The sequence below is a fragment of the Ambystoma mexicanum genome, chromosome 4q (genome assembly GCF_040938575.1).
Source record: "Ambystoma mexicanum isolate Mex_15411 chromosome 4q, UKY_AmexF1_1, whole genome shotgun sequence".
NCBI lineage: Eukaryota > Metazoa > Chordata > Amphibia > Caudata > Ambystomatidae > Ambystoma > Ambystoma mexicanum.
In genome coordinates, this window is record NC_090928.1 from 994,108,577 (window position 1) to 994,130,702 (window position 22,126).

The window sequence follows — 22,126 nt, forward strand, 5'->3', positions numbered from 1 at the left end:
CACCACCAAACACCCTGCCATCCAGACCTAGCTGTCCCCTATGAACTTCTAAGGTCTCACACCCCATCGAACCACCTGCATTAAAGACTTTGGGATGTACATCAAAAGACACTGCTCCTGGGCAGGACACTTGATAACTATCTCCTAATTATAATGGTTAAGGTTCAGAAAAACAACCCAACTGTGCAGAGCATGAATAACACAAAAGGAGGAGTTCTTGTTTATGAGTGGCAAGTAGAAATATATATGTATGTGCAAACTTTTCACAGTTTCAAAATGAAATCTAGATTCTCACCAAGCCAGTCTAATGTTATATTGCCCTGGCCTAACTATTGTAGCCGCATTCATGTTAGTTTGATTCTTAAAGCAGCATTACATGTCTTCATTGCAAATCAGACCACAGCACCATTTTCTTTCTTCTTCCACTTTACAGAGATGCAAGATGTGCGGTCTTCCTTGTCCCTCTCTCCACCACCACCCACATCCAGTGATGATATGTCAGAAGATGATGATGATGACGTGAAAGTGCAAAATGTCTGTGTGTGCCAGCCGCAGCACCAACTTCACAACTAGCACCATTGTGGCTAGATGAGCATAAGAGGACATATCTTCTTGGTACAGCAGGAAAGTGTCAGAACTTTTCATACTCCAACACAAAGAAGGACAACACAAAGAAGAACAACATCTTGTTGCCTCTACAAATGTACTGCCTGGTAAAGGCTGGGAGCCAGTTGGGTACCACATCTTCACAGTGGTAAATGATGCAAAGCCATGTACAGGACTGGGATGAACCCAGAAGACCTCTACTTCAGACCTCTCACTAGTGGTCAGTCTCCATATCAACCCGAGTCAATATGGTCTCTCCAGACAGAAAATGTGTATGGTATTCTGCAATCGCTCCAGTGACAGTGAGACAAAAAGCACATTTCAGCTGCAATTATTTACTGTGATTCATTTTCATATTGTTTGGCATTAACTGCTTTCTTGTGTTTTTCCAACATTGCAAACATCTAAAGATGTGCAGTTTCCTGTTGTTTTCCTTGTGTGCAAGTTGTGTCTCAAGCCTAGCGATGGCCTGGCTCCTAGAGGAGCGTTGGCGACCTGAGCTACAGTGTTTACAGTAGGCAGTATAATTTGACTGAGATGGAAAGCCAGTGCTGCTCCTTTAGGATAGGAGGAATGTGATTGAATTTCATGTTTCCTGTTTTGAGACGTGCCTTGGCTTATTGAGCAGTCCAAAGTGGGGTCAAGTATGACGCAGGAGTGTTTCCCCAATTGATATGACAGTTACCAGCACCTGAACTGTGATTCTGAAGTCCTCCAGTGGTTTCATCTTCTGGAGGAGGGTTATATGTTACGAGAGGTTTAGGCCTTTTTGTTGATATGTTGTCAGAACCTCAAAAATGATGTTCACTATATTATAGTTGTCAATTACTTACACACTGACAAACAAACAATGACAAAGCACAAAAAAGTGTCCAAAATTGGAGACACTCCCGTCCCCTGCACACCATATAAACTGGAAAACCAGTCAAACACTATATATAAAATTAAATACATGCTTTTACTAATCTTCAAATTTACAGAATAAACATTCTGTTAGTCGCATGTTATAATCAATTCCCAATATAATTAACAAAAACAAATTCACATCACAATAAATCCCCTTGGACTTGCAGGGTTGAATCTTGCTTGTGCAGTATATTTGAAGCTCAACGTGTTTCGGGGTATAGACCCCTTCTTCAGGATCAAAATAATTCTGTAAAGATACATATGAAATAACTTATCAGCATTCTGTATATTTAAGTAATATCACAGTGTAACAAGCGATGTTAGGGTTATACATGCCTCATTTCATCTTAATTGATAAACTTAGAATAGTTTGAAACCATGGTCAATGAATCACATTCATGTACTAAAGACAGAAACTTTGGACTAGAAAAGAGACTAAGTTCATCCAAATCTAAATTCGTACCTTGTGGCCTTTTGACCATCGTGAATACCTTAATGTCTCAAATAATAGACACTCCCTAGGATTCATATACATTCAACCATACACCATGTGGAAAGATGTTATCGTGTCCTATACATGTTTTCAGAAAATTCTCTGATTAATAATTCTCACAAGTACCTGTGTGCTAGACTAGTAGAAATGGAGGTCGTGATCAATGTGCTAAATCAATCGTGTTCCTGTGTGACTTCCAAGCAGTGCCCTCACACTTCTAGTATTCAGTATCCCTCACGGAATCCGTAAGGAGTGGTCTTTGAGGATGGTTACTCCTAAATAGGGGAAAACGCCATGATGATTCAATGTATTACAGATGCTAGGTTTATATAAAGACCTGGTGAAATCGAATACTCGCTCCACACTCACCTAGTGCAGTAAGTTTACGATCGTAGAAGGTTGATATAGCCTCAAACACACAATCCCTTTCAGCTGATGTTCCTAACATTAATAAAGAAAAGCTACATCTCGTGATGTTTGCAGATGATGGAGCGTTATTGTCTACATCGCCAATGGGATTAAGGAAATCAGCAGAAGAAATTTTGAAGTTATTCAAATGAAAAATGATTTGTATGCCACCGATATATGGGTCACCAATGTTATGTAATGTTATGTTATTTGATATTTGTGTAGTACGTACTGCCATTGTTATGGCTTCCAAGCGCTGCATTGGATAACGTCCTTCGGAAGACCATAGTCTGTGCAGACATGTAAATAAAAGGAGCAGTACAACGCGTGTGGACAGTAAATGACATTCTGTGATAAGCAGAGGTGAATAGGTAAAAGCATTTTAGTTCATGCAGCTTATATCGCAAAGGCATAAGGAAGACTGCTTTGTCTGTGTCTATGTGAAAGCTGGACCAAATCTGTTTTTGTGGGACTCAGTTCTATTCTGTGGGTTGCAGCGCTAGGGCATCGGGTATTGTACATCAATGGCTAACATGCAGTCAAAATACAAAAGACATGCTACATTGTCAGATAAGAGACAGATACTACCAGCATAAGTCCGCTTGTCTGTAACATCTCATTATTGCAGTAAAAAAGTACTATATTGGATTTAAACGTGGCTGATCCTTTCCGCTTAGCGTGATCAGGGAATCTGAGTAGCAGCTGAATTCATATGGGTGGAGACTTGAGAGTGAAAAGTCACAGAAGACATCAGTATCCAGTGGGCCCATGGCAGGCGCTATGCAAACTTATGGTAGGAGAGTCTAATTTCATAAAATTCTGAAACAAGTGGGCTCTGGGAGATGCTAGAACACGAGTTAAGAGAGCCTAGATTCACAGAAATTCCAGTAACTCGGGGCTAGAGTTGTTTATGTTAGGAGAGCCTGCTCCCATTCAATGTCATACAATGGCTCTTGTCACAGTGGTCAGATCTGAATTAATTAAATTACAACGCTGATGGAAGGGTTGTGTAGGTTGTGTAGGTTGTGGCAGTGGCCGGGGCTGGGTTTTGATCAGTGGTTTCAGGCAAATGAGGGGGTTGTTTGTCATGCCGGGGCAATTTGGTATGCAAGGGGGAGAGGGAGGAGGGAAAGAGACATGTTTTGAGTGCTTTCCTCTATGCGAAGGATGTTTACAGGAAGTGAGTTCCAAATTGCGAGTGCTTGACTGAGATGGAGGTGCCCCCAGTATACGTTGATGTGGTCAGTGGAATTACAAGTAGAAGTGCAGAGCCAGAGCTGAGGCTTCTTTTGGCCTGTAGCAAGTGAACCTTTGCTGCAGGTATTCAGGTCCATTGTTGTAGAAGGTTTGATGAGTGATACCCATAGCTTTGACGGTAGTCTGCTGACCGATCAGAAGCCAAAGGAGAACTCAGAGAGCGTGAGAGAAGTATTCTCTAGGACCTAAGGCTAGGAGGAGTCTTGCAGCAGTATTTTGCACTTGTTGAGGTTTTTTCAGATGCGAGGTGGGAGATCGCTTGTAAAGTGCATTGACATAGTCTAGTCGTGAAAATACGATTGTGATAATTGCGGTAACTCTGTGCGAAAAGGATAGGAAAGGAAAAATACAGCCATGGGTACGGATGTGGAGGAAACAACTTTTTATCACTGTGTTAATGTGATGTGAGTCAGCTTGGAGCCTGTAAGGCACCCAAGATATTTTACTGTGTTAGAGGTGGGGGGTTGGGCTCGAGAGGGGGGCCAGGTTATGAGTTGAGGGAAGAAATTATTTTTCCACATAGCATGATCTTGGTTTTGCCTGGGTTGAGTAGGAGGTGATTGTCTGTCGTACAGCATCCCATCTCAGAGAGGTAGGTTGCAAGATCAGGAGAGACAGAGGAAGGTTTATTTTAGATTTTGCAGATGAGTTGAGTTTTGTCGGCATAGCTGTAGAATGATAAGCTATGAGATTGAATGAGGGTGGGCAGAGAGCTCAGGTGAGGTTGGAGAGGGGAGAGAGAAGCACCTTGTGGCACCCTGTGAAGGAATGGGTGGGGAGACGAGGAGAATGGAGGTAAGCGTATGATTTGTAATATAGTGGAGAGGAAGGAGGAAATCCAGTTTAGATCTGGATCCCCAATTCCTACGGTATGTAGTCTGTTGGTGAAGATGAAATCATCACAACAAGAACATTGGCACAGGTTCAATGCTGGTAAGTGAATATTGGGCCCATGTGATAAAGTGCTAGGGGTTTGCAAACATTTCTTATAAAGAATATGCTGGCACTTTTGCAGGAAAGAACAAACATTTCCTTGAAGCTAAAATTGGGCCTTTCAGCAATTGAATACAATGTTGCCATCAAGCTTATATTGTTGTGGCTAAACATATGGTACACTACCTACCTCAAATATCATACAATAGCCATGCTGGATGTCCTTAAAACCAATATTTCAAAATGTTGGTCTAACTTGAACTTCAGCTACACCACCCAGAGTTGTCCCTGTCACTAAACTAGGTTTACTAGTGTCCTGCCAACTATTGACCTGTCTCCATTTTCCCCTATTACTCTAAATCTTTACAAAGTTTGGTCTTCACAGTATCACTTGTTACTTGGAAACTTATGATCTTTGCAGCCCACTTCAATGTGGATCTTCCAGTCGTCACACTGCAGAATTAGCCCTGACCCACACCTCAAAGTTTCAAACCTCTGCTCTGATGCTTCTTGAACTCTTTGCAACCTTAGACACTGTTAATCACCCCTCTCTCCTTCTGAGCATCTCTAATCCTGGAATACAGGAAATGGTACCTGCCTGAATTGCTGCAGATTGCTCTGATAACTACTTTCCCATCTAGTGGATCTTGGTATCCTCTGACCCCACAACTCTCCAGGAAGGAGTCCACTAGGCTCTGTCCATGGCCCACTACTCTTTACCCTGAATCCTCCGCCCTTAGCAAGCTCATTTACTCCTTTAGATTCTCGAATCACATACTTGCTGATAGCACTCAAACCTTCTTCTCTTTCCTCTTTCCCTGCATTCACCCCAGACCTCACCTTGACGATCTCTGCCTGTCTCAACCATCAGTCAATGGATGGCACTTAGCTATTTTATGGTCATCTCCTTTAAGACTGAAGTCATCGCTCAGATCAGATAAGAATGCTACACCCCTTGTGATCTTACCAATTCATTTTCCTCCTGTCCACCCCACCCACTCCTGAAAGACTCACAACCTTAGGGTTGTCTAGGACAGCAATCTGAAGACTCTCACTTCATCATAACTACCTCCACCGCTGCAAGTATTATTACCCTTTTTAGCATCAGTAAGATCCACCCTCTTGTCACCTACCGCTCCACTAGTACTCTCATCTCAGTATTGGTACTCAGTCACCTTGAACACTGCTTGAGCCCCTTCTTGTGCCCCCACTCTTCTCCTTTGTCCAACTCGATAACATTCTTAACCACACTCTTTATAATCTACGCCCCTCATCACTAACCTCTGGCCACTGCCTCAATGTCGGATGCCTCTCTAAACTCAACTCGTCCATCTACAAACTCCTACTACTGATCTTTAAATCTGTGTATGCATTACTGCTCCCTACATAGCTAATCCATCTGCTGCCACTCTCCTTCTTGCCCCCTCCAATCTAGCTCATTCCTCAAACTCCACATCCCTCACCCACTCTGCACATCTTCCCACATCTGCAGCTTCTCTCTCCTTGCCTGCTGCCACTGGATCTTCTTACCCCCTTTAACAAAAACATCACCAGTCATGTATTTGCTATCCTGGCACATTCTTGCCCCATCCCTCCACTACTATCATTGTACATATGTTAACATCCACAGAAAATAAATAATGCTGTCCCTAACAGTTCAGAGCTGATGGACGCTATCCTTGTAACCACCAGATAACCTGGTGGCATGCCTGCTGCTGCATGTGGTTGTGCCTAGGGGAATCTCTTAAAATAGACAGATTCCCCACTCCAGAACTCACCTGGTAGACTGTTTCACAAATAAGGCAGCATTAACCACCTATCCTGAGGACCAGGAGGTGGAGCAGACCAGGTCTCCAAATCATGACCAACAAATCTGGAAATATGGCAAAGACAAAATAAAGTACTCGCACTGCAGAGAATTGGTGAATTTCAAGAAAAAATAAATTATTCACACATTGCAGAGGATTGGTGAATTTCGAGGCAAAATGAAGTATTGACGCATTGCAGAGGATTAGGAAATTTTAAGACAAAATACAGAATTCATACATTGCTGAGGATTAGTGAATTTCAAGACAAAATACAGTATTCATATATTGCAGAGGATCAATGAAGTTCTTTGTGGCATGTGTAGGTAAACATTTAAAAATACAGAATGGAGGATACCGGATTCTAAGCATGGATAGGTAAACCTGGAATTAACAGCACAATTAATAAAACTGCACCTACCCAAAGTTTGGTCATCGCAGATACCACAGTAACTTTGATAATGAATAAATCAGGGCAATTCTATTATACAATAAAAAAACATGCTCTTTCATTTACAAAACTAAACAATTTTAAAACAAATTGTTTAAAGACATTTCTATATCTGTGCTTTACTCTTACATACATAGTTTATTAATTTGTATTTATTTATTGTGCATTTGTAAGGCGCTTATACATAAAGTAAATTGCGTTTCAAAGTACCTAGTAACACTTCATAATTATTCTATAAAATCTACAAAAACAACCTTGTGGCAATACAAAATTGTCTTGATTATTGCTAACCTTAATGTTTTTTTATTTTTCTAAGCAGTATTTTTTCTTTTGTTTCTCAGATGCACAAATTATGCTAATTGTTTCCCTCTCAACATGTTTCAGTTCCTTCTATCTCTAGTATGGAGCTTTCATCAGGGGACAAAGTTAGACAATCATATATATTCTATCCAAATATTGAAGCATCCGTCATTCAATTTCTTATTAGTAGTTTTGATTGAATCACTTTCACATTTAAAAGAATGGTATGTTTACTTTCCTTTACTTTAGTTTATTTATGATGCGCAACCATAAACCATTATGTGTGAGGGTGCGGACAACATGGATACGCATGACACAAAACACATAAGGTCTGGGTAAGAGGGGAGATCAAACTCTACCCCAACAGAAAACAGGGCAGTGGAGGAGCAAGAGTCTGATTATTTATCGAAACAACCAGGTTTTCAATTCTTTTTTAAACAAACACAAGGATCGATGGTTTGTTTCTCAATGTGACAGGTAATGTGTTCCATAAGGAGGGGGCTATGCCAAAGAATGCTCCTCCCTGCACCTTCTTAGTATTCCATATAGGCAGAAATAAGAGATTTTGATTGCTAGATCTCAAGTTTCTGTAGTTGGGTTTTTTCTTGACATGGTCTTTTAAATAGGTCGGCACTGAACCCATTTGGCACTTAAATGTAATTACCAGTAACCTGAAAGCTATACGAGCCTCCACAGGCAGCCAGTGCATGGACACACATGGAGAGGCCTGACACCACTCTTACAGCCCCGATTTGAACAACTTGAAGCCGATTGATAGAGGCTTTGCTAGCTCCTGCCAAAAGACTACAACATGTATCAATCTTTGCACCTATTATTGCTTGTGCAATAGCTTCCGCATTATCTTGAGAGATATAAGGTCTGAAGTGGGATAATAGTTTAATATAATAAGATGCTGAGGCAACGGTACAACCTACATATGGTTTCACATCTAACACCTGATCAAGAACAACTCCTAGGATTTAGACCTTGGGGAGAGTGATGATTTATACATCCCCCAACAAAAAGTGTTTATACTCAGGGTCCAATTTGTGCCAGGGTGCCTACTGAACTGACAACCATAAGTTCTGTCTTGCCTTGATTGAGTGCCAGATTGTTCTGCATTATCCAGCGCTCAATAATGACAAATATTCTATTTAATTCTATTTCTTCCTGGCAATGAGATCCTGAGAGCGGGATGACACATTGTGTGTCATCAGTGTAGTTGGAAAAAAGAATCCCTTCCCGCTCAAGATGCGCAAAGAAAGGAACCATGAAGATGTTATAAATGCACAGCGAAGTGCAGGCACCCTGAGGTACTCCGAACAACACAGGGATGGCCAGCGCCATTGCGTCCTCTGCACTAAATAGGAAGGATAACATCCATTGAGTAGCTTCTGCAGAAAAATTTGCTACTTCTTTAAGCCGCTCGGCCAAGATGGTATGATCAACAAGATCGAAGGCCGTGGATCGTTCCAAGGAGATGAGCAGGTAGGCAAGGCCTTTGTCCATTCTTTTAAGTAGTTTGGATTTAAGATCTAAAAGAGATGTTTCAGTCCCAAAACCTTGTCTGAACCCTGATCTGTCGGGATCTGTGAATAACATAATAGAGGAGGAAAATGAACACCTCCCTCCATTATTAAACATTTACTTCAATGCTGTAATTAATATAAAAGAACAATTGTTGTTACTGAATAGTAATGTGATATCACTGACCCTAATGGAAGTTAATGCTGGGTAAAGTAACTGGGGAGTCATAAATATATAATAAATATATAAGGGTATTCTACAGTAGTGTAACTCCATCCCACAACTGCAATAAAAGGAAAACCTGAACAGCATCCCTATGGACGCCAATATGGTAAAAGTCTCTATTCCCAGGTCAATAGCAGACTGGTACTCAAGAGGTTCAGTCTAGAACTAAACTCCAATAAAAGAGGTCTTCCTTACTCCCAAATCCCTTATCTGACTTATCTCTCCATCTGCTACACCTTTACACTACACACACAGACCACCATGCATTCAGTAGCATTGTATTACCTAATACCAGTTCTCCCCTGGATACAACACATACCCAAGTGTCACCAACACAAACCACATAGATACCAGCCTTCAGGACTCAGGTTATGTTCAGCCTGTTCTCATCAATTCAGGTTTCTCATCTTCCTCCCCATCTAACACAACACCCTAACTCCTATTTTCTTGCAGAGCCATAATCATCGAGGCCACCAAAAGTGGTGCATTATACAACACAACATTCTATTACATGTATTCGTACTGTATTGTAAATGTAAAAATGTGGGGTTTTGTTAAACAATATAAATTAATTGCATTTTTTTGTCTTTCGGATCGAATGCCTGAGTGATTTGAAACAGATACCTACAGGCTTCCCATGAAACTTTCAACCAGGCTCTGGCTGAGCAAATATCCTAAAACCCTGGAAAAAACACATTGAACCCACATCTGCTCAGCATTTTATCATTTTACAACCTTCAGTCGCGTAAATGCAAAGTGGGTGGACTACATTTTGTCAATGTCACATTGAGGGTGGAAGGTTTTGAAAACCTGTAAAAAAAAGGTCTCAAAATATAAATAATTGCTCTTGAGATTTGTTTATGGTGAGTATGATATCTGGCTTATTAAGAATTTGGCGTGTGGACAAAAACGGTGGTAACGTGGTGCTAATTCCGTCATCGAAATGACCAGTCTTAAAGTGGTGTTAATGCCATTACTGTAACTTTACCTCTTCCTGCAGTGCCAAAATATGAGATTCAAGGAAACGTGTAAGGAATGCCCCCATGCATATTGCAGCAGCAACAATCTCCAGCACTTTACCAGCAAAAAACAGAGGAATTACCACAGATGGAAGCAGAGCTGCAGTAAATCCTCCAAAATATCTATGGAGTGTTATGGGCTCCAAAAATAGGGATTAACACTGCCGTTACAATGCTTGTAATGCAGTAATTCCACCAGACCGAGTGGCTGTAATGGTAAACAAGTTCCTGGTTAAATTACCTCCAAACACGGAATGAGGACCAATTGTTCTCAGAAGTATAATTACATTTGGCTACTAAATATTATCAAACCTTCATTGACTCTTGACAGTGACATCATCACCAGATTAAAGGAAGAAGAAAGTGAACAAAATCAAATAGGCCTATAAAACGAGAGACTAGAGAAGCAGCCTTTTATCTCGCAAATCGCCCTGAAATTTAGGAACAGCTGGGGATTGTTTTAATGATTCATTAAAGTCGCCTCATCCCTCAGAAATCTTCTCGCCGGTTTATCTCTGCCGCTGCAGCGGTCCCTCCAGGAGTGCTGTTTCCGGGATGCTGTCGGCCAGGCAGCTTCACTCTATAGTGTTTTCCAAGTCCCTACACGCGAGCCTGGGTTGCCACCGCAGCCCTTGGTTCTCCTTGTTGCCTTTGTTATCAAAGATGGAAAGTTTGGTAAAAGTGTGTGCTGTGGGGAGAGGGGATCTATCGTGCGGAAACTAGCCTTGGGACATGCCTCAATCAAGTGGTCTGGCAAGGAAGCAGAGGGAGAAAAGCACCTTTTTGAAAATGCTTTTGGGGAGGCGTGGTGAGGTTGTTGCCTTGGGTCTTGATGCACGTTCAGGATTAGACCTTTTATTTCTCAAATAGACATAGACATAGGACTATTTTCAAACAAAGGGATGATTATAGTTGCTCCTTTAAAATGGTACAGATTTGGGTTTGGTCTTCATTTGCTGCCTGGTACAGTTCTATTGAATAGTAATCCAACTGCTGGGGTTTGGCTACTGAGACAGCAGGCTTATCATTAAAGATACCCATACAGTCCATCCACGGCTATTTCTGCAGTGAACAAAAAAATACCATTTTAATTTGCTCCCCACGGCTAAAGGCTTTCAAACACCGAAGATCGTGCGCAGGCTGCTTTTGTGAGGCAAGAGGTACAAGGGGCTAAAATGAGTGTGGATCTGAAATCGGTTCCCATAATCGCCTGCTGTCTGGTGCTTATGGAGGCCGGGTCACTTTTGGACCTTCCTGGGTGCTTCATAAGTTTCTTTTTGAAAGATACACAAACTAATGTACCCCCAACTGCAGAGTATATGGATAATGCACCACCGGGGGAGTTCTGTGCCACCGCAGAGCTCTTTATGCAGTCATGGAAAGGCAAATTAGAATGTTTTACAATAATGAAAGGTACTTTATGGGGGTACATTGTCCAGTAAAATACTTAATGGAGGTGCTTTACTTTTTCAAATACCAACATTGTATTTACTTTTGTTGTAGGTAAGTGGAGCCGTGCAGTTAAGAAAATATTGCAGGAGGTTGTTATATATTTGGCAGTATTTCTGTCAGAATCGTTTGGTAATGACTGTGACCGCAGGCAATATACTCAGGATGCTGCCTGTATCACGGGCTTACTGCCAGGGGTGGACTGGCCTATATAGATCTCTGGAGAATTCCTGGTAGGCCTCTGCACCCTGGGTCTCTTTTGTGTGGTGACTTATTTTATTTCCACATTTTCTCATAGGAAAATGGTTGGGCTTGCTGAAAATGTGTCATCTGGGCCACTTTGAAACTTATTTCCAGACCCTCTTTTGGTTTCCAGTCCACCACTGCTTACTGCTTCTATGATGGTAAAGCCATGCTTCACCTGCACTGTGATGAAATTACTACTGCTCTGCAGGAGTACAATGAGGAGTAGTGATTTCTAAACTCCTACTGGGACCCACACTACAACTAAACCAGCAGTCATACATGTTAAACAGGCGCAACATGAATGCTACACGTCCTTTGCCTCTTTAAGGAAGCATGGGCCGGGGCAGGCTATACTCTTCAAGAGGGGCGTGAGACGCAAGTAAGCATGCAAAACAGCAATGGTACTGTGGTACCAAAATAGATATCAAATCAAGGTTCTATAAAAATACGTTGCTAAGGTTGCTGGGAGAAGATTGGGAGATCCAGGACAGCCAGATGGTTGCAACCTGGGAATGCACGCTGGTGGCGGGACCTCTTCCTTCTTTCCTTGTAAACCCAAAGAACTTTGTAGCATTGCTGGTTTTCTAATATTTTCTTTCTTTCTAGTGCTATATGTACTTATTAAGAGCAATAATTCTCACTTTAGCATGGTTGACCCCTTTAAAGGGCATTGGTGGAGATTGATATGTATAATCTGAAACTCCCTAGCAATCTAGTTGCAGCCTACCAATATAATTCCAATCCAAAATGGCAGTCAGAAACGGTCTCCACTTCAAGTAGGGTGCTGCACCAAACATTGTATCCATGTTGGCCCCCTACCTCAGTCTCAACGTATGGCACCGGATGGATACAGGGTTTACAGTAGAGCTTAGATAAAGGCTGGGGCAACCAGGTGTAATCTCAGGTGCACCGCAATGTTGGGGTAAATCCAACCTGAACAGCATGGCCAGTCTGATCAAATGCATCCTTTCACAGTACCGGTATTGTCAGCCATCTCAGCATTCGTAAATCTTAACAACCAGAGTTGATCAGGCACCTACGGAAATGATGCGCTTACACCGGATAGGAAGTTTTTGCTGCAGTAGATTTCATTGCGGTAGAACTCATTGATTATTTCACCAAATATATGTGGGGTGTGGGTTTAGGCCAATAATTAATGTAGAGGATTTAAGGGGGTGCTGCAAGGGTCTCCCCCTGTATATATTTGCGGCAAAATCGTCCAGTAAAAAAAGAATTTGATGATTTCTACGAAATTCGAAGAAATCACATAGAACCGCTTAGAACAGGCAACCTAATGAGAATTCGGATCCTAAATACCTACCGAATAAGCTGCAGCTCCAACCAGCTACCATGTCAGAGGGGCCTTAATGGGGCTCCTGCTAGCATTCCATCGTGGTACCGCCCACACAGGCATCTCTTTCGCTGTCCTATAGCAGGTAAGCTGCTAATAACGGATACCGATACCTACCAGTAACGATACTGGTACCAATACTGATGCTGATAACTACTGTTTTGCAAAGAGTCCACCTTAGAAAAATCAGCATAGGAGTATATATGCTTTATTTATAAACCCCTGTTTTTGCTGTAAAGCAGAGTAGCAATGCTTGTGACCTTGGAAGAAAGCTAAATGTGTGGTGGGCTTGTGTTTTTTTGTCTTTCTAGGTGCTGGGAGATCAGAGCACATGACCACCACCCATGAACCTGGTGCCAATGATGGTGTTAAATTAGCCTCCCAAGCCAAATGGCATTAAAAGGGACACACCAACTCGGATTTCTGATGCCAAAAAAGAAATAAATACAGTCGCTTTTTTAAATGTTTTTATTTTGTATGTACTGTGTTGCAGTTTATATAAACTTTTCACGGATATATTTAAAACATTACATCATTTTCCTGCGAGCTTACAGGTCACGCAGGCATAATAAAACAACGCCATTCGAGATGAAAGGAATTAAACAGAGCTATGTGAAGCAGAAGGGTTTAGACAGCACGCTCCATTTCCAATCGGGGAATAATAGGTAAAGGTGGTACATGTCCCCATACAATAGCTATGTCAAGATGTGTATGATCTCCCAAACTTTCCTCCACATAATGGTCAGATATATGACACATGCTTCGTGATTACGACTTGGGTACCGGGCCCACAACTCCTCTGCTGTAATACTGATTGGTAGTCCTGCAGATATAAGAGCCTGGAGTCGAAGCAGGCTCAAAGATGTACATAGTAACAATAGATGTTTAGTCATTTCCGGTTGTTCTTCCCCACAGAGACGGCATGCCCTCTCTTCTGTGGATCGACCAGCCCATTTCCCCTCCATGTCCCATGTTTTACTAGCGTGTCATTTAATCTTACAGTAGTCGCAGACCAGCATGCTCCGGATGACGCTTTCCATGGATTTGGGAGTAGACCTTCTTAGTTCCAGATACTGTACGAAGACAGCCCCCTCATCAGAGGATGCTAAGATGGCCATTACGAATCACTTGTTGCGCTAGTCACGGTACATTCGCCTCTGCAATATTTTAAAAGATTATTTGTCTAGGTCTGTTGTGACCACAGGAATTCTAGGGAGCCACAGAGAAGCAATGGCCTTGAGCAAGGATATTCTGCTCTTAGGCATTAAGCAGACTATGGACTCCAGAGCTGCCGAGATGTGTGCCTGCAACGTGCTCTTGGGAGCTCCAGCTAGATTCCAGTATGTAGTAAGACAGCTGGACCGTATTCGCTCTGAAATGGGCAAGATGTTAAATTCAAGATAAACCCTTTCAATAGTTGACCATGGAGGGAGCCTCAGTAGTTTTTTAAGGAGGGTCAACTCTAGTTTGTTCACCTTTTCAAGGTGGCCCACGGGCCAAATGGCAGCTCTGTAAGTTATGACTGAGCAGATCCTTGATTGATACAGTTTTAAGATACTAACTACGGAGTATCCTCTTCCGTGTGAACGAAGGCAAAAACACATCCCAGAGTGGACACAGAGGATGATCTTACTTGATCGAAGTGCTCCAGGCCGGTAGTTTATTGTCCAAGTTTATCCCTATCTATTTATAGATGGATGTTTCCTCAATGCGTACCCCTCATAGCTCCAAGTTACTTTCTGTGATGTCTTTCTTGCAGGTTTGAAGACCATAACTTTGGTTTTATTTATGTTGACTTTTAGGAGGTTAAGATCTACATATTTCCTGAGGTTGTTTAACGCACATTGGAGACCGGATGGAGTGAGATCCAGGATAACCAGATCACCCGCGTATCCCAGCCATTGTAATGGAATAGAGCTGAGTTTTGGTGGAATGCTGGCAGAATCCTGGAGTGTTGCACCAATATCAGATAGATATACATTTAACAAGACTGGGGCCATGGAGCAACATTGTTTCAGACCTCAATAGGTATTCATCCATGTTGAGGTCTTCCCTTGATGATCTAATCTTATTTTCACCCGCGTCAGATCATGGAGGAGCACGATCATCTTCAGAAGACCTGTAGGTATGCCCCTGTCACGTAGCTTCTTCCAGAGGCACCCTCGGTACACAGTGTCGAAAGCAGCAGGGAAAGCAATCATGGTCACATAGACCGGGATCGTTCTAATCTTCCAAGCCTGCTCTATGGAAGTGACTAATGTCAGGCTGTTGATGCTAGTGCTCGATCCCTTACGAAACCCTGTCTGATTTAAGGGTATGATGTTGTTTGCGTCAGTCCAGTCTTCCAGTTCCTTCAGCAAAATGCAGGCAAAGATTTTCGATGAAGTATCTAGCATAGCTAGGAGTCTGTAATTCACTGGGCTTTTGTGTTTCCACTTCTTCCAGATTGGTGCAATGATGCTGTCTTGCCAGCTGGACAGTTTTGATTGAGTAGTTTCAATATGTCTGGAAAGCCTGTGAATAGTATAGGCCCAGATATTAGGATCTAGTTTGGTCAAAGAACTACAGATGCCGTCAGGGCCAGGGGCCCTAGAGAACTTCAAAATTAGTCATGGGTGCCACTCTATGTGAACGAACACAACAAACATGGCCTGTTCTATGGGATGGTACCCACTCTAGACCCTGCAGCTACATTTTAGCTCACTGTACCTTTCACAGATGGGAAATATTCATTTGCATATTAGTCCTTCTCCCGCCCACAAGGGCAGTCCAGCACCGAAATGCTATGGCAATTCCCTTCTGAACAAGAGTACCAACAGCAGCGCCATGCATGTGTTTCAGCCTTGTTGGACATCATCAGTGAGGTGGAGCTGTGTCTCTCTGAGCACAGTGAGCAAGGGGTCCACGTCTGGATGACCCTAGGACACTTAGGGTGACTAATCCTAAGGCCCTTGAAAAAATCCAAAATTAGTCATGGATGCCACTCTATGAGAACAAACACGCAAAAATTGCCTGTTCTATGGGATAGTACCCACTCTAGAGTCCACAGCCACGTTTTAGCTCATTGTACCTTTCACAGATGGGAAATTACCATTTGCATATCAGTCCTTCTCCCGCCCACATGGGCAGTCCAGTACCAAAATGATATGGCAATTCCCTTCTGAACAAGAGTACCAAAAGCAACCCTATACACGTGTTTCAGCCTTGTTGGGCATCATCAGTGAGGTGGAGCTGTACCTCTCTGAATTATTTTGCGTCTTGTGAGAGCGAGGCATGGACCAGGGCCTTTCATCGATCGCATTTGAGTATATACTTATGTATCCTGAGCCATCGTGTAGTCGATTGGCATCATTGACTAAGGCAACATGCTGAGGGATGCTTTGGCCAGTTTGCACAGCTCCTTCTGAAGCAATCTTTTCTTCTCTCTGATGGAGCGAACGTAAGCATGCAGATGACCAGTGAAAGATACGACCACTATCCTGAATGCAGATGACCGTTTAATCAAGGAACATTGTTTGATCTTGTCCATATTTTGCTCAAAGCAATTAATGGCACAAAGCGCCAATTCAAAAGCAGAAGCGCCCTCAGAGTCAGGAGGATCTGGGTTAGTTTGAGATAGAGTTGATTGTGCCGTCACCTGTGCCTGACCCATATTTTGATCATTCCAGGAGATTCAATTAAGAGTGGGGGTAAGATTCCCGACAGGAACATGCTCTTTGTGTTGGGATGCAATGTTAAGGCATGAATAAGAGGGTAGTGATCACTCTCCTGCGTAGGATTAATGCACATGTAATTCACTAACCCTGCTGTGTCTGCTGAGAACATATAGTCAATGGTGGAGCTCACCCCATTCCCCACGCATTAGCAGATAGGGGGATTATCCGATGGGACTGCACCATTTATCATAGAAAACCCAGCAGCGATTAGCAAAGAGGCCCATTACCGGCCTCACTGGGTGATTTTCAATTGGTTGGAGTTCATGTTGTCAAGATGTTTGTATCTCCAGCATTGGCCTTCGAAGGTCGAGAAGGCAGGAATTCTGGCATTAAAGTCTCCACAGATCAGGATAGTGTCAGCATTTTCAAGGCCTTCTAATATCTTCTCCATTAGGTTTATCATATGCAGCTGCGATCCTTCGTAGGGAGGAACATAGATGTTCATGACAATTAGTGGTTGCGAGACACGAGTTGTAGATGCAGTGGGAATGATGATCCTGCCCATGATTATGTTATCTGAAGGGCATGGGATCTCTTCCAAAGAAAGTTCAGGCCTCACTCCCATAATGAGGCCATCCTTCAAGCGGCCTCGAGGGCCTGGGTGGCTAGTCGACACAGGCAATTCCACCGATCTATGTTCAAGCGATTACCTAATCAGGCTTCCTATAGCACCACCACACTAATTGGTCAATATGTTCCAGAAGTCCATCTCCTTCCGACCAATGAGTGTGGCCACGAGTTTTCCAACTAGTAAGAAAGAGGTAAGGTATCCTTCGTTAGGTACTACTCACTCCTCGTTTGTCCAGCATATTGGCTAGCCCCTCCCAGTGACCCTCTTCTTTCTGGGGATCTGAAGGTTTGGTGTTTTGTTGGGGTGTGTGGGATATGAAGCTACAGAAGCAAAGGTAGTAGGTCTATCTTTGCTTCTTGTAGAAGGAGCAGTATGTGGGTGCATGCTCCTGGTGCCCTGTACGTTGGTAGCAGGGCCATAGTGTTTTCCAAAGTGTATTTCAATAGTTTCACACTGATAGTGCAGTTTATGTAGAGAGATACCATGCTCCATGATGTAGTGTAAAGTAGAGTCAGCTTGGAAGTGGACAATCACAGCAGGGAGTGTCAGGTCCTCCAATATGTCCACTATTTTAATGTTGCTACTTCTGAAAAATCTCAGCGGGATGATAGTGTGTAGCAATTCCGGAAGTGATGACCGCTAAGATATGGACTATCCGGGTCGTGGAAAAGGCCACTTATTTTTAGGGCCTTAACTTTAGAAGTAGTTGTTGGTCCAAAGTTGCTATTGCGGCTCTGGTTGAACTGCGTCACCAGGTTGTGGATGGTCGCACCAGCTCTGCTGATTCAGTTGTTAGGACCGAATGCCAAGATGGATTGCCTCAGGGTACGCTCATCTCACGTGGAACGGACAGTGACTTTGTCTAGCATTGTTTTAGCTGGTCGGGCTGGGGCAACCTGCTTGTTGCTCGTATTATGGCCTCCAGTTTGATTTTTCTCCAGACTATTAAGAGTCAGGCCACTTACTCTATTGCCACCTCCTTCGGCCGATGTTGTTATGTCATCTAATGTTTAAAGCAAGGTATTCATGACACAGTTATTGGCATGGGCAGTGGTAGTTTAAGCGAATGTGGTGGAGCCAACCAGTATGGTTCCCGCCTGTTCAAGGGTGGTGTTGATATCTTCTTGTATAGCCGTTTCAGTATTCTCACCTAGTCCCTTCCTTCTGACAATCATCCTCTCCGTTTTCCTGGTAAGGTCTTTGTACATAAACGCATGTATGGTACTTTTGTTTTTCTTCCTCTGATACCAAACACCAGAATTAGAGGCCGTGGTCTCAGTAATAAAGATGCGTTGCAGTGAGGTGTGATCTCTGTTGGAAGTACAAAGGTCCGTGACAATTTCGATCAGAGCAGTTATCCTGCTGGCCAGTACGTGTGGAAGTGGCAATTAGTGCTTCAGCCGTATTTGTCACACAGACAATTTGCTGTTCCATTATAGCACTAAGTTTGGTCAGCTTTAGATCGATGACGTTGCATTTAGTAGTTAGTTCAGCTAGTAGATGTTCTAGTATGCCAAACATTACCTCGGATGTAGTGCTAAGGTTTGCAGGATGACTGGAATTCTCAACAAAAGAGTCATCCTCTGTTAGGGAAGTAGTCCTAAAGATGGCAGGCAACGACCTAATGGATGCAGAAGGGTTGGTTAGATTCTCGAACAGGTAACCTGTTAGGGCTATCTGGGCTGACACGGTACTGGGAGCACAATCAGTTAGATATTTCTGGTGGTTTGAGTCTCCCCCGTGCCGGGGTGGGTTCTCGCTGCATGGCTGTCAGACTGGGTGAAGAGCGCAAGACCAGTACTTCATGAGTATTTGTCAAGTCCAGAGTGCCCTCATGCAGGTCCTCCATATGATCTGAGTGGGAGTAATAAACACATTTACAACTGACTCAATACGTTTGGTTCTGATAAAGGAGAGCTTTACATTGAGCTCGGTGGTGAGATCAGTGTATCGGGTTTCAGAGCCTTCAGTTGCAGCAGCTTCTAGTGCCAGAGAGAAATCTGTAATTTTAGCAAAGTGCTTGTTGTGATGTTCGTCGAGTACCACGTACTAGTCTCTCTCTCCATGTGGTTGAATCTCTGCCTATGCACACTCCCTCTGTCCTGCTGCTTTTAGGTGTGGCCATGGCTTCTGGTCTGTGGCAGTTGTTCTGTTTCTCTTTGTCATTGACAGAGCACACCGCCGGTTGAGAGTTGAGTGTCAAAGTATTAGTATTAAGCATACTCGCGGCACTCTTTGAAGCTAGTGTTGCGGCAGCGATAGTAGTACTGTGCCTAGTTGGGAGCAATGAGATAAAGTAACAAGTGATGAGAATAGGGAGAAACAATTGAGTGCAGACTGTACTTCTCTCGGATCCAAGCGGCAGAGAGTAGGAGCGAAGAACAAGAATGTCACATATGGGTATGGGATAATCCAAACAATCAGCTTTTGAGTGCAGTGCTCCTGAGCCCTCACACCCAAAACACACTGTGCACACTGCGCGCTCTGTGTGTGCTGCAGTCTTTAAGCCCAACCTCCAGGCAGGCTCATAGAAAGAGTAAACAGACTTCAGGAGCAGGTAGCAAAGGAGCAATCTACAGCGTAGCGTCTCCACTCTTCACCTCACCAAAACACACTGCGCACACCGGATACTCCGCGTGTGCTGCAGTCTTTAAGCCCAACCTCCAGGCAGGCTGATAGAAAGAGTAATCAGAATTCAGTGCAGGTAGCAAAGGAGCAGTCTACAGCGTAGCGTCTCCACTCTCCACCTCACCAAAACACACAGCGCAGTCCCTTTTGCCTGATATGTCATGTTGTTTTATGGTATGGTGTATGTGGGATTGTAAACAACATTGTGCCAACATTTGTATTGCCTTAGTTGAGTTTCTTTACAACATATTTTTATGCCCTAAAAAGGATTAATTTTTTTCCAGGAGGAGTGTATGATGGGTGTCCTTAATGGGAGCAGGGATGGCGGGAGATCTGATGCCCTCTGCGCCCCCAACTTGAGTGGAAAAGTGGGTAAAAGGATGTTTTTGTCCCAGCACTCTAGGTATGCGGGAGTAGGAAGCACTTCAAATGTTAAATATATGACAAGATCTGTGAGTGTTGTAAACCGCTTCAATGCTTTTGGGTGTTGTACGGCTGTTTGCCCACCGTTTGACTGCCCATGGCCATGCTTATCCCTATGGCCATTCCCACCCACTACCTACCCCCCCTGCCGAAAAAACCCATCCCTCTACAATCTCTTTAAGCACATTTATCAAGCAGTAACATCATACTGTGTACGGCCAGTGTTACTTCAAATAGCCCACTGAGAGTTCATAGCTTGATTGCAGCTGTAAATAGCTACTGGGGGAATTCAAATGCCTTAACCAAGTGTGTCTTCAGCCACTTGATTAATATCTCTTCCTTGCACTGATGTCCTGTTAAACACATGCACCTACAAAGGCAACGCGTTTTGCTTGGGATGTTAGACATTTGCTAGGTACTGCCATCATATGGCCAGGTGATCACTCCATTTTCCAGCTGTTGCAAAAATATTGCCAGCATGTCTTTCCCATACCTACACAAAAGCCCCAAGTGTTGGCTTTGCCAATACTTGTTTAGAGACTGTCATGCCAAACGGACATAGAGCTGTTCAATCCACATTCAAAAGACAGGGCAACTCTTGTGTAAATGCAATTTCCTTAATGGTATTTTGCTTTTGTCAAATGATAAAAATTGTTTTTTTTTTAACATTGGTCGCAAACACTAGCAGTGATGACTAATTCAGAAAAGAAAGGGGTTGAAAAACGTGCTTAAATGAATTGAAAGAAAATACTTAAAACAGTGAAAGAACTAGTTTCAGCATAATTAGTAGGGCTAAATCCTATTACTCGCAGTCTATAACATGGAAATTATTGGCCGCCTGATCCAAGCCTCATTATGATGGGAACAGAAATCCTTCTGCGAAAGTGAAAAGTGCGGTTTAGGCTTAAGTTCTTTGCTCAAATTATAAGATCAATTTCATTGAAAAGTAACAAATCCCAGTCCTCATCTAAGAAAGCCTGACCCTAAAAGAAATATATATATATATATGTATATATATATATATATTTATTCGACTCTTGTTCTAATCACTAGAGATGTTTCCCAGACAGGACTGGGCTCCGCCAGCAGCTAAGTCTTTAAGTCACCCTCTTGCTACTGCATCTGAAAAATTAATTCAATTTTTTTTTTCAGAAATATTCTCATCTTCTGTCAAAAGGAAAACATTTTTTTTCATTTTTATGAAGAGGGACAGGATTAGGAGCCTTTAGGACCAGAAGGAGACGATCCCTATTCTCATCAAGGAAATCAATTTCTAAGTCCAAAGTCTCTTAAAATAATATATTCTCGTGCCATGCAGACAGTGTTTTTTTTTTTGTTGATCTGCTATGAAAAGAGTAAGAGGTAAAGAGGATCAAGGGTGGTGATGGAATATTATAATCTAGAACACTCACACATCAGCCTTTCACTAAGTAATTCCAGATAAATTGTGGATTTACATATTTAAGATTAAGCGGGAGAAAGAGGCCGCTGGCATGAACACGGCCGCAGGAAGAGTCCATTTTGAAGAAGTTACCTCTAAAGACATAAAGCGTACCTGAGTTTACCCCCGCCGCCCTCCCTCCCCTTCTCACAGTAGCTGCCCGAGCCCTCTCTCCCTTCCCCAAGTGATTAGAAAGTTTCAGATGTAATGTAATGTAATCCGGATAATTTATATCAATCAGGGCGGCCTCCCAGAGGCAGTCGGTATGCTTTTTCCCTCTGTTCCACGGCAGAAATAATGATGACAAGCAACAGTTAAATACGCATTAAGATGCATAAAGGGAGCAGATGGAACACAGAAGGAAACCAGCT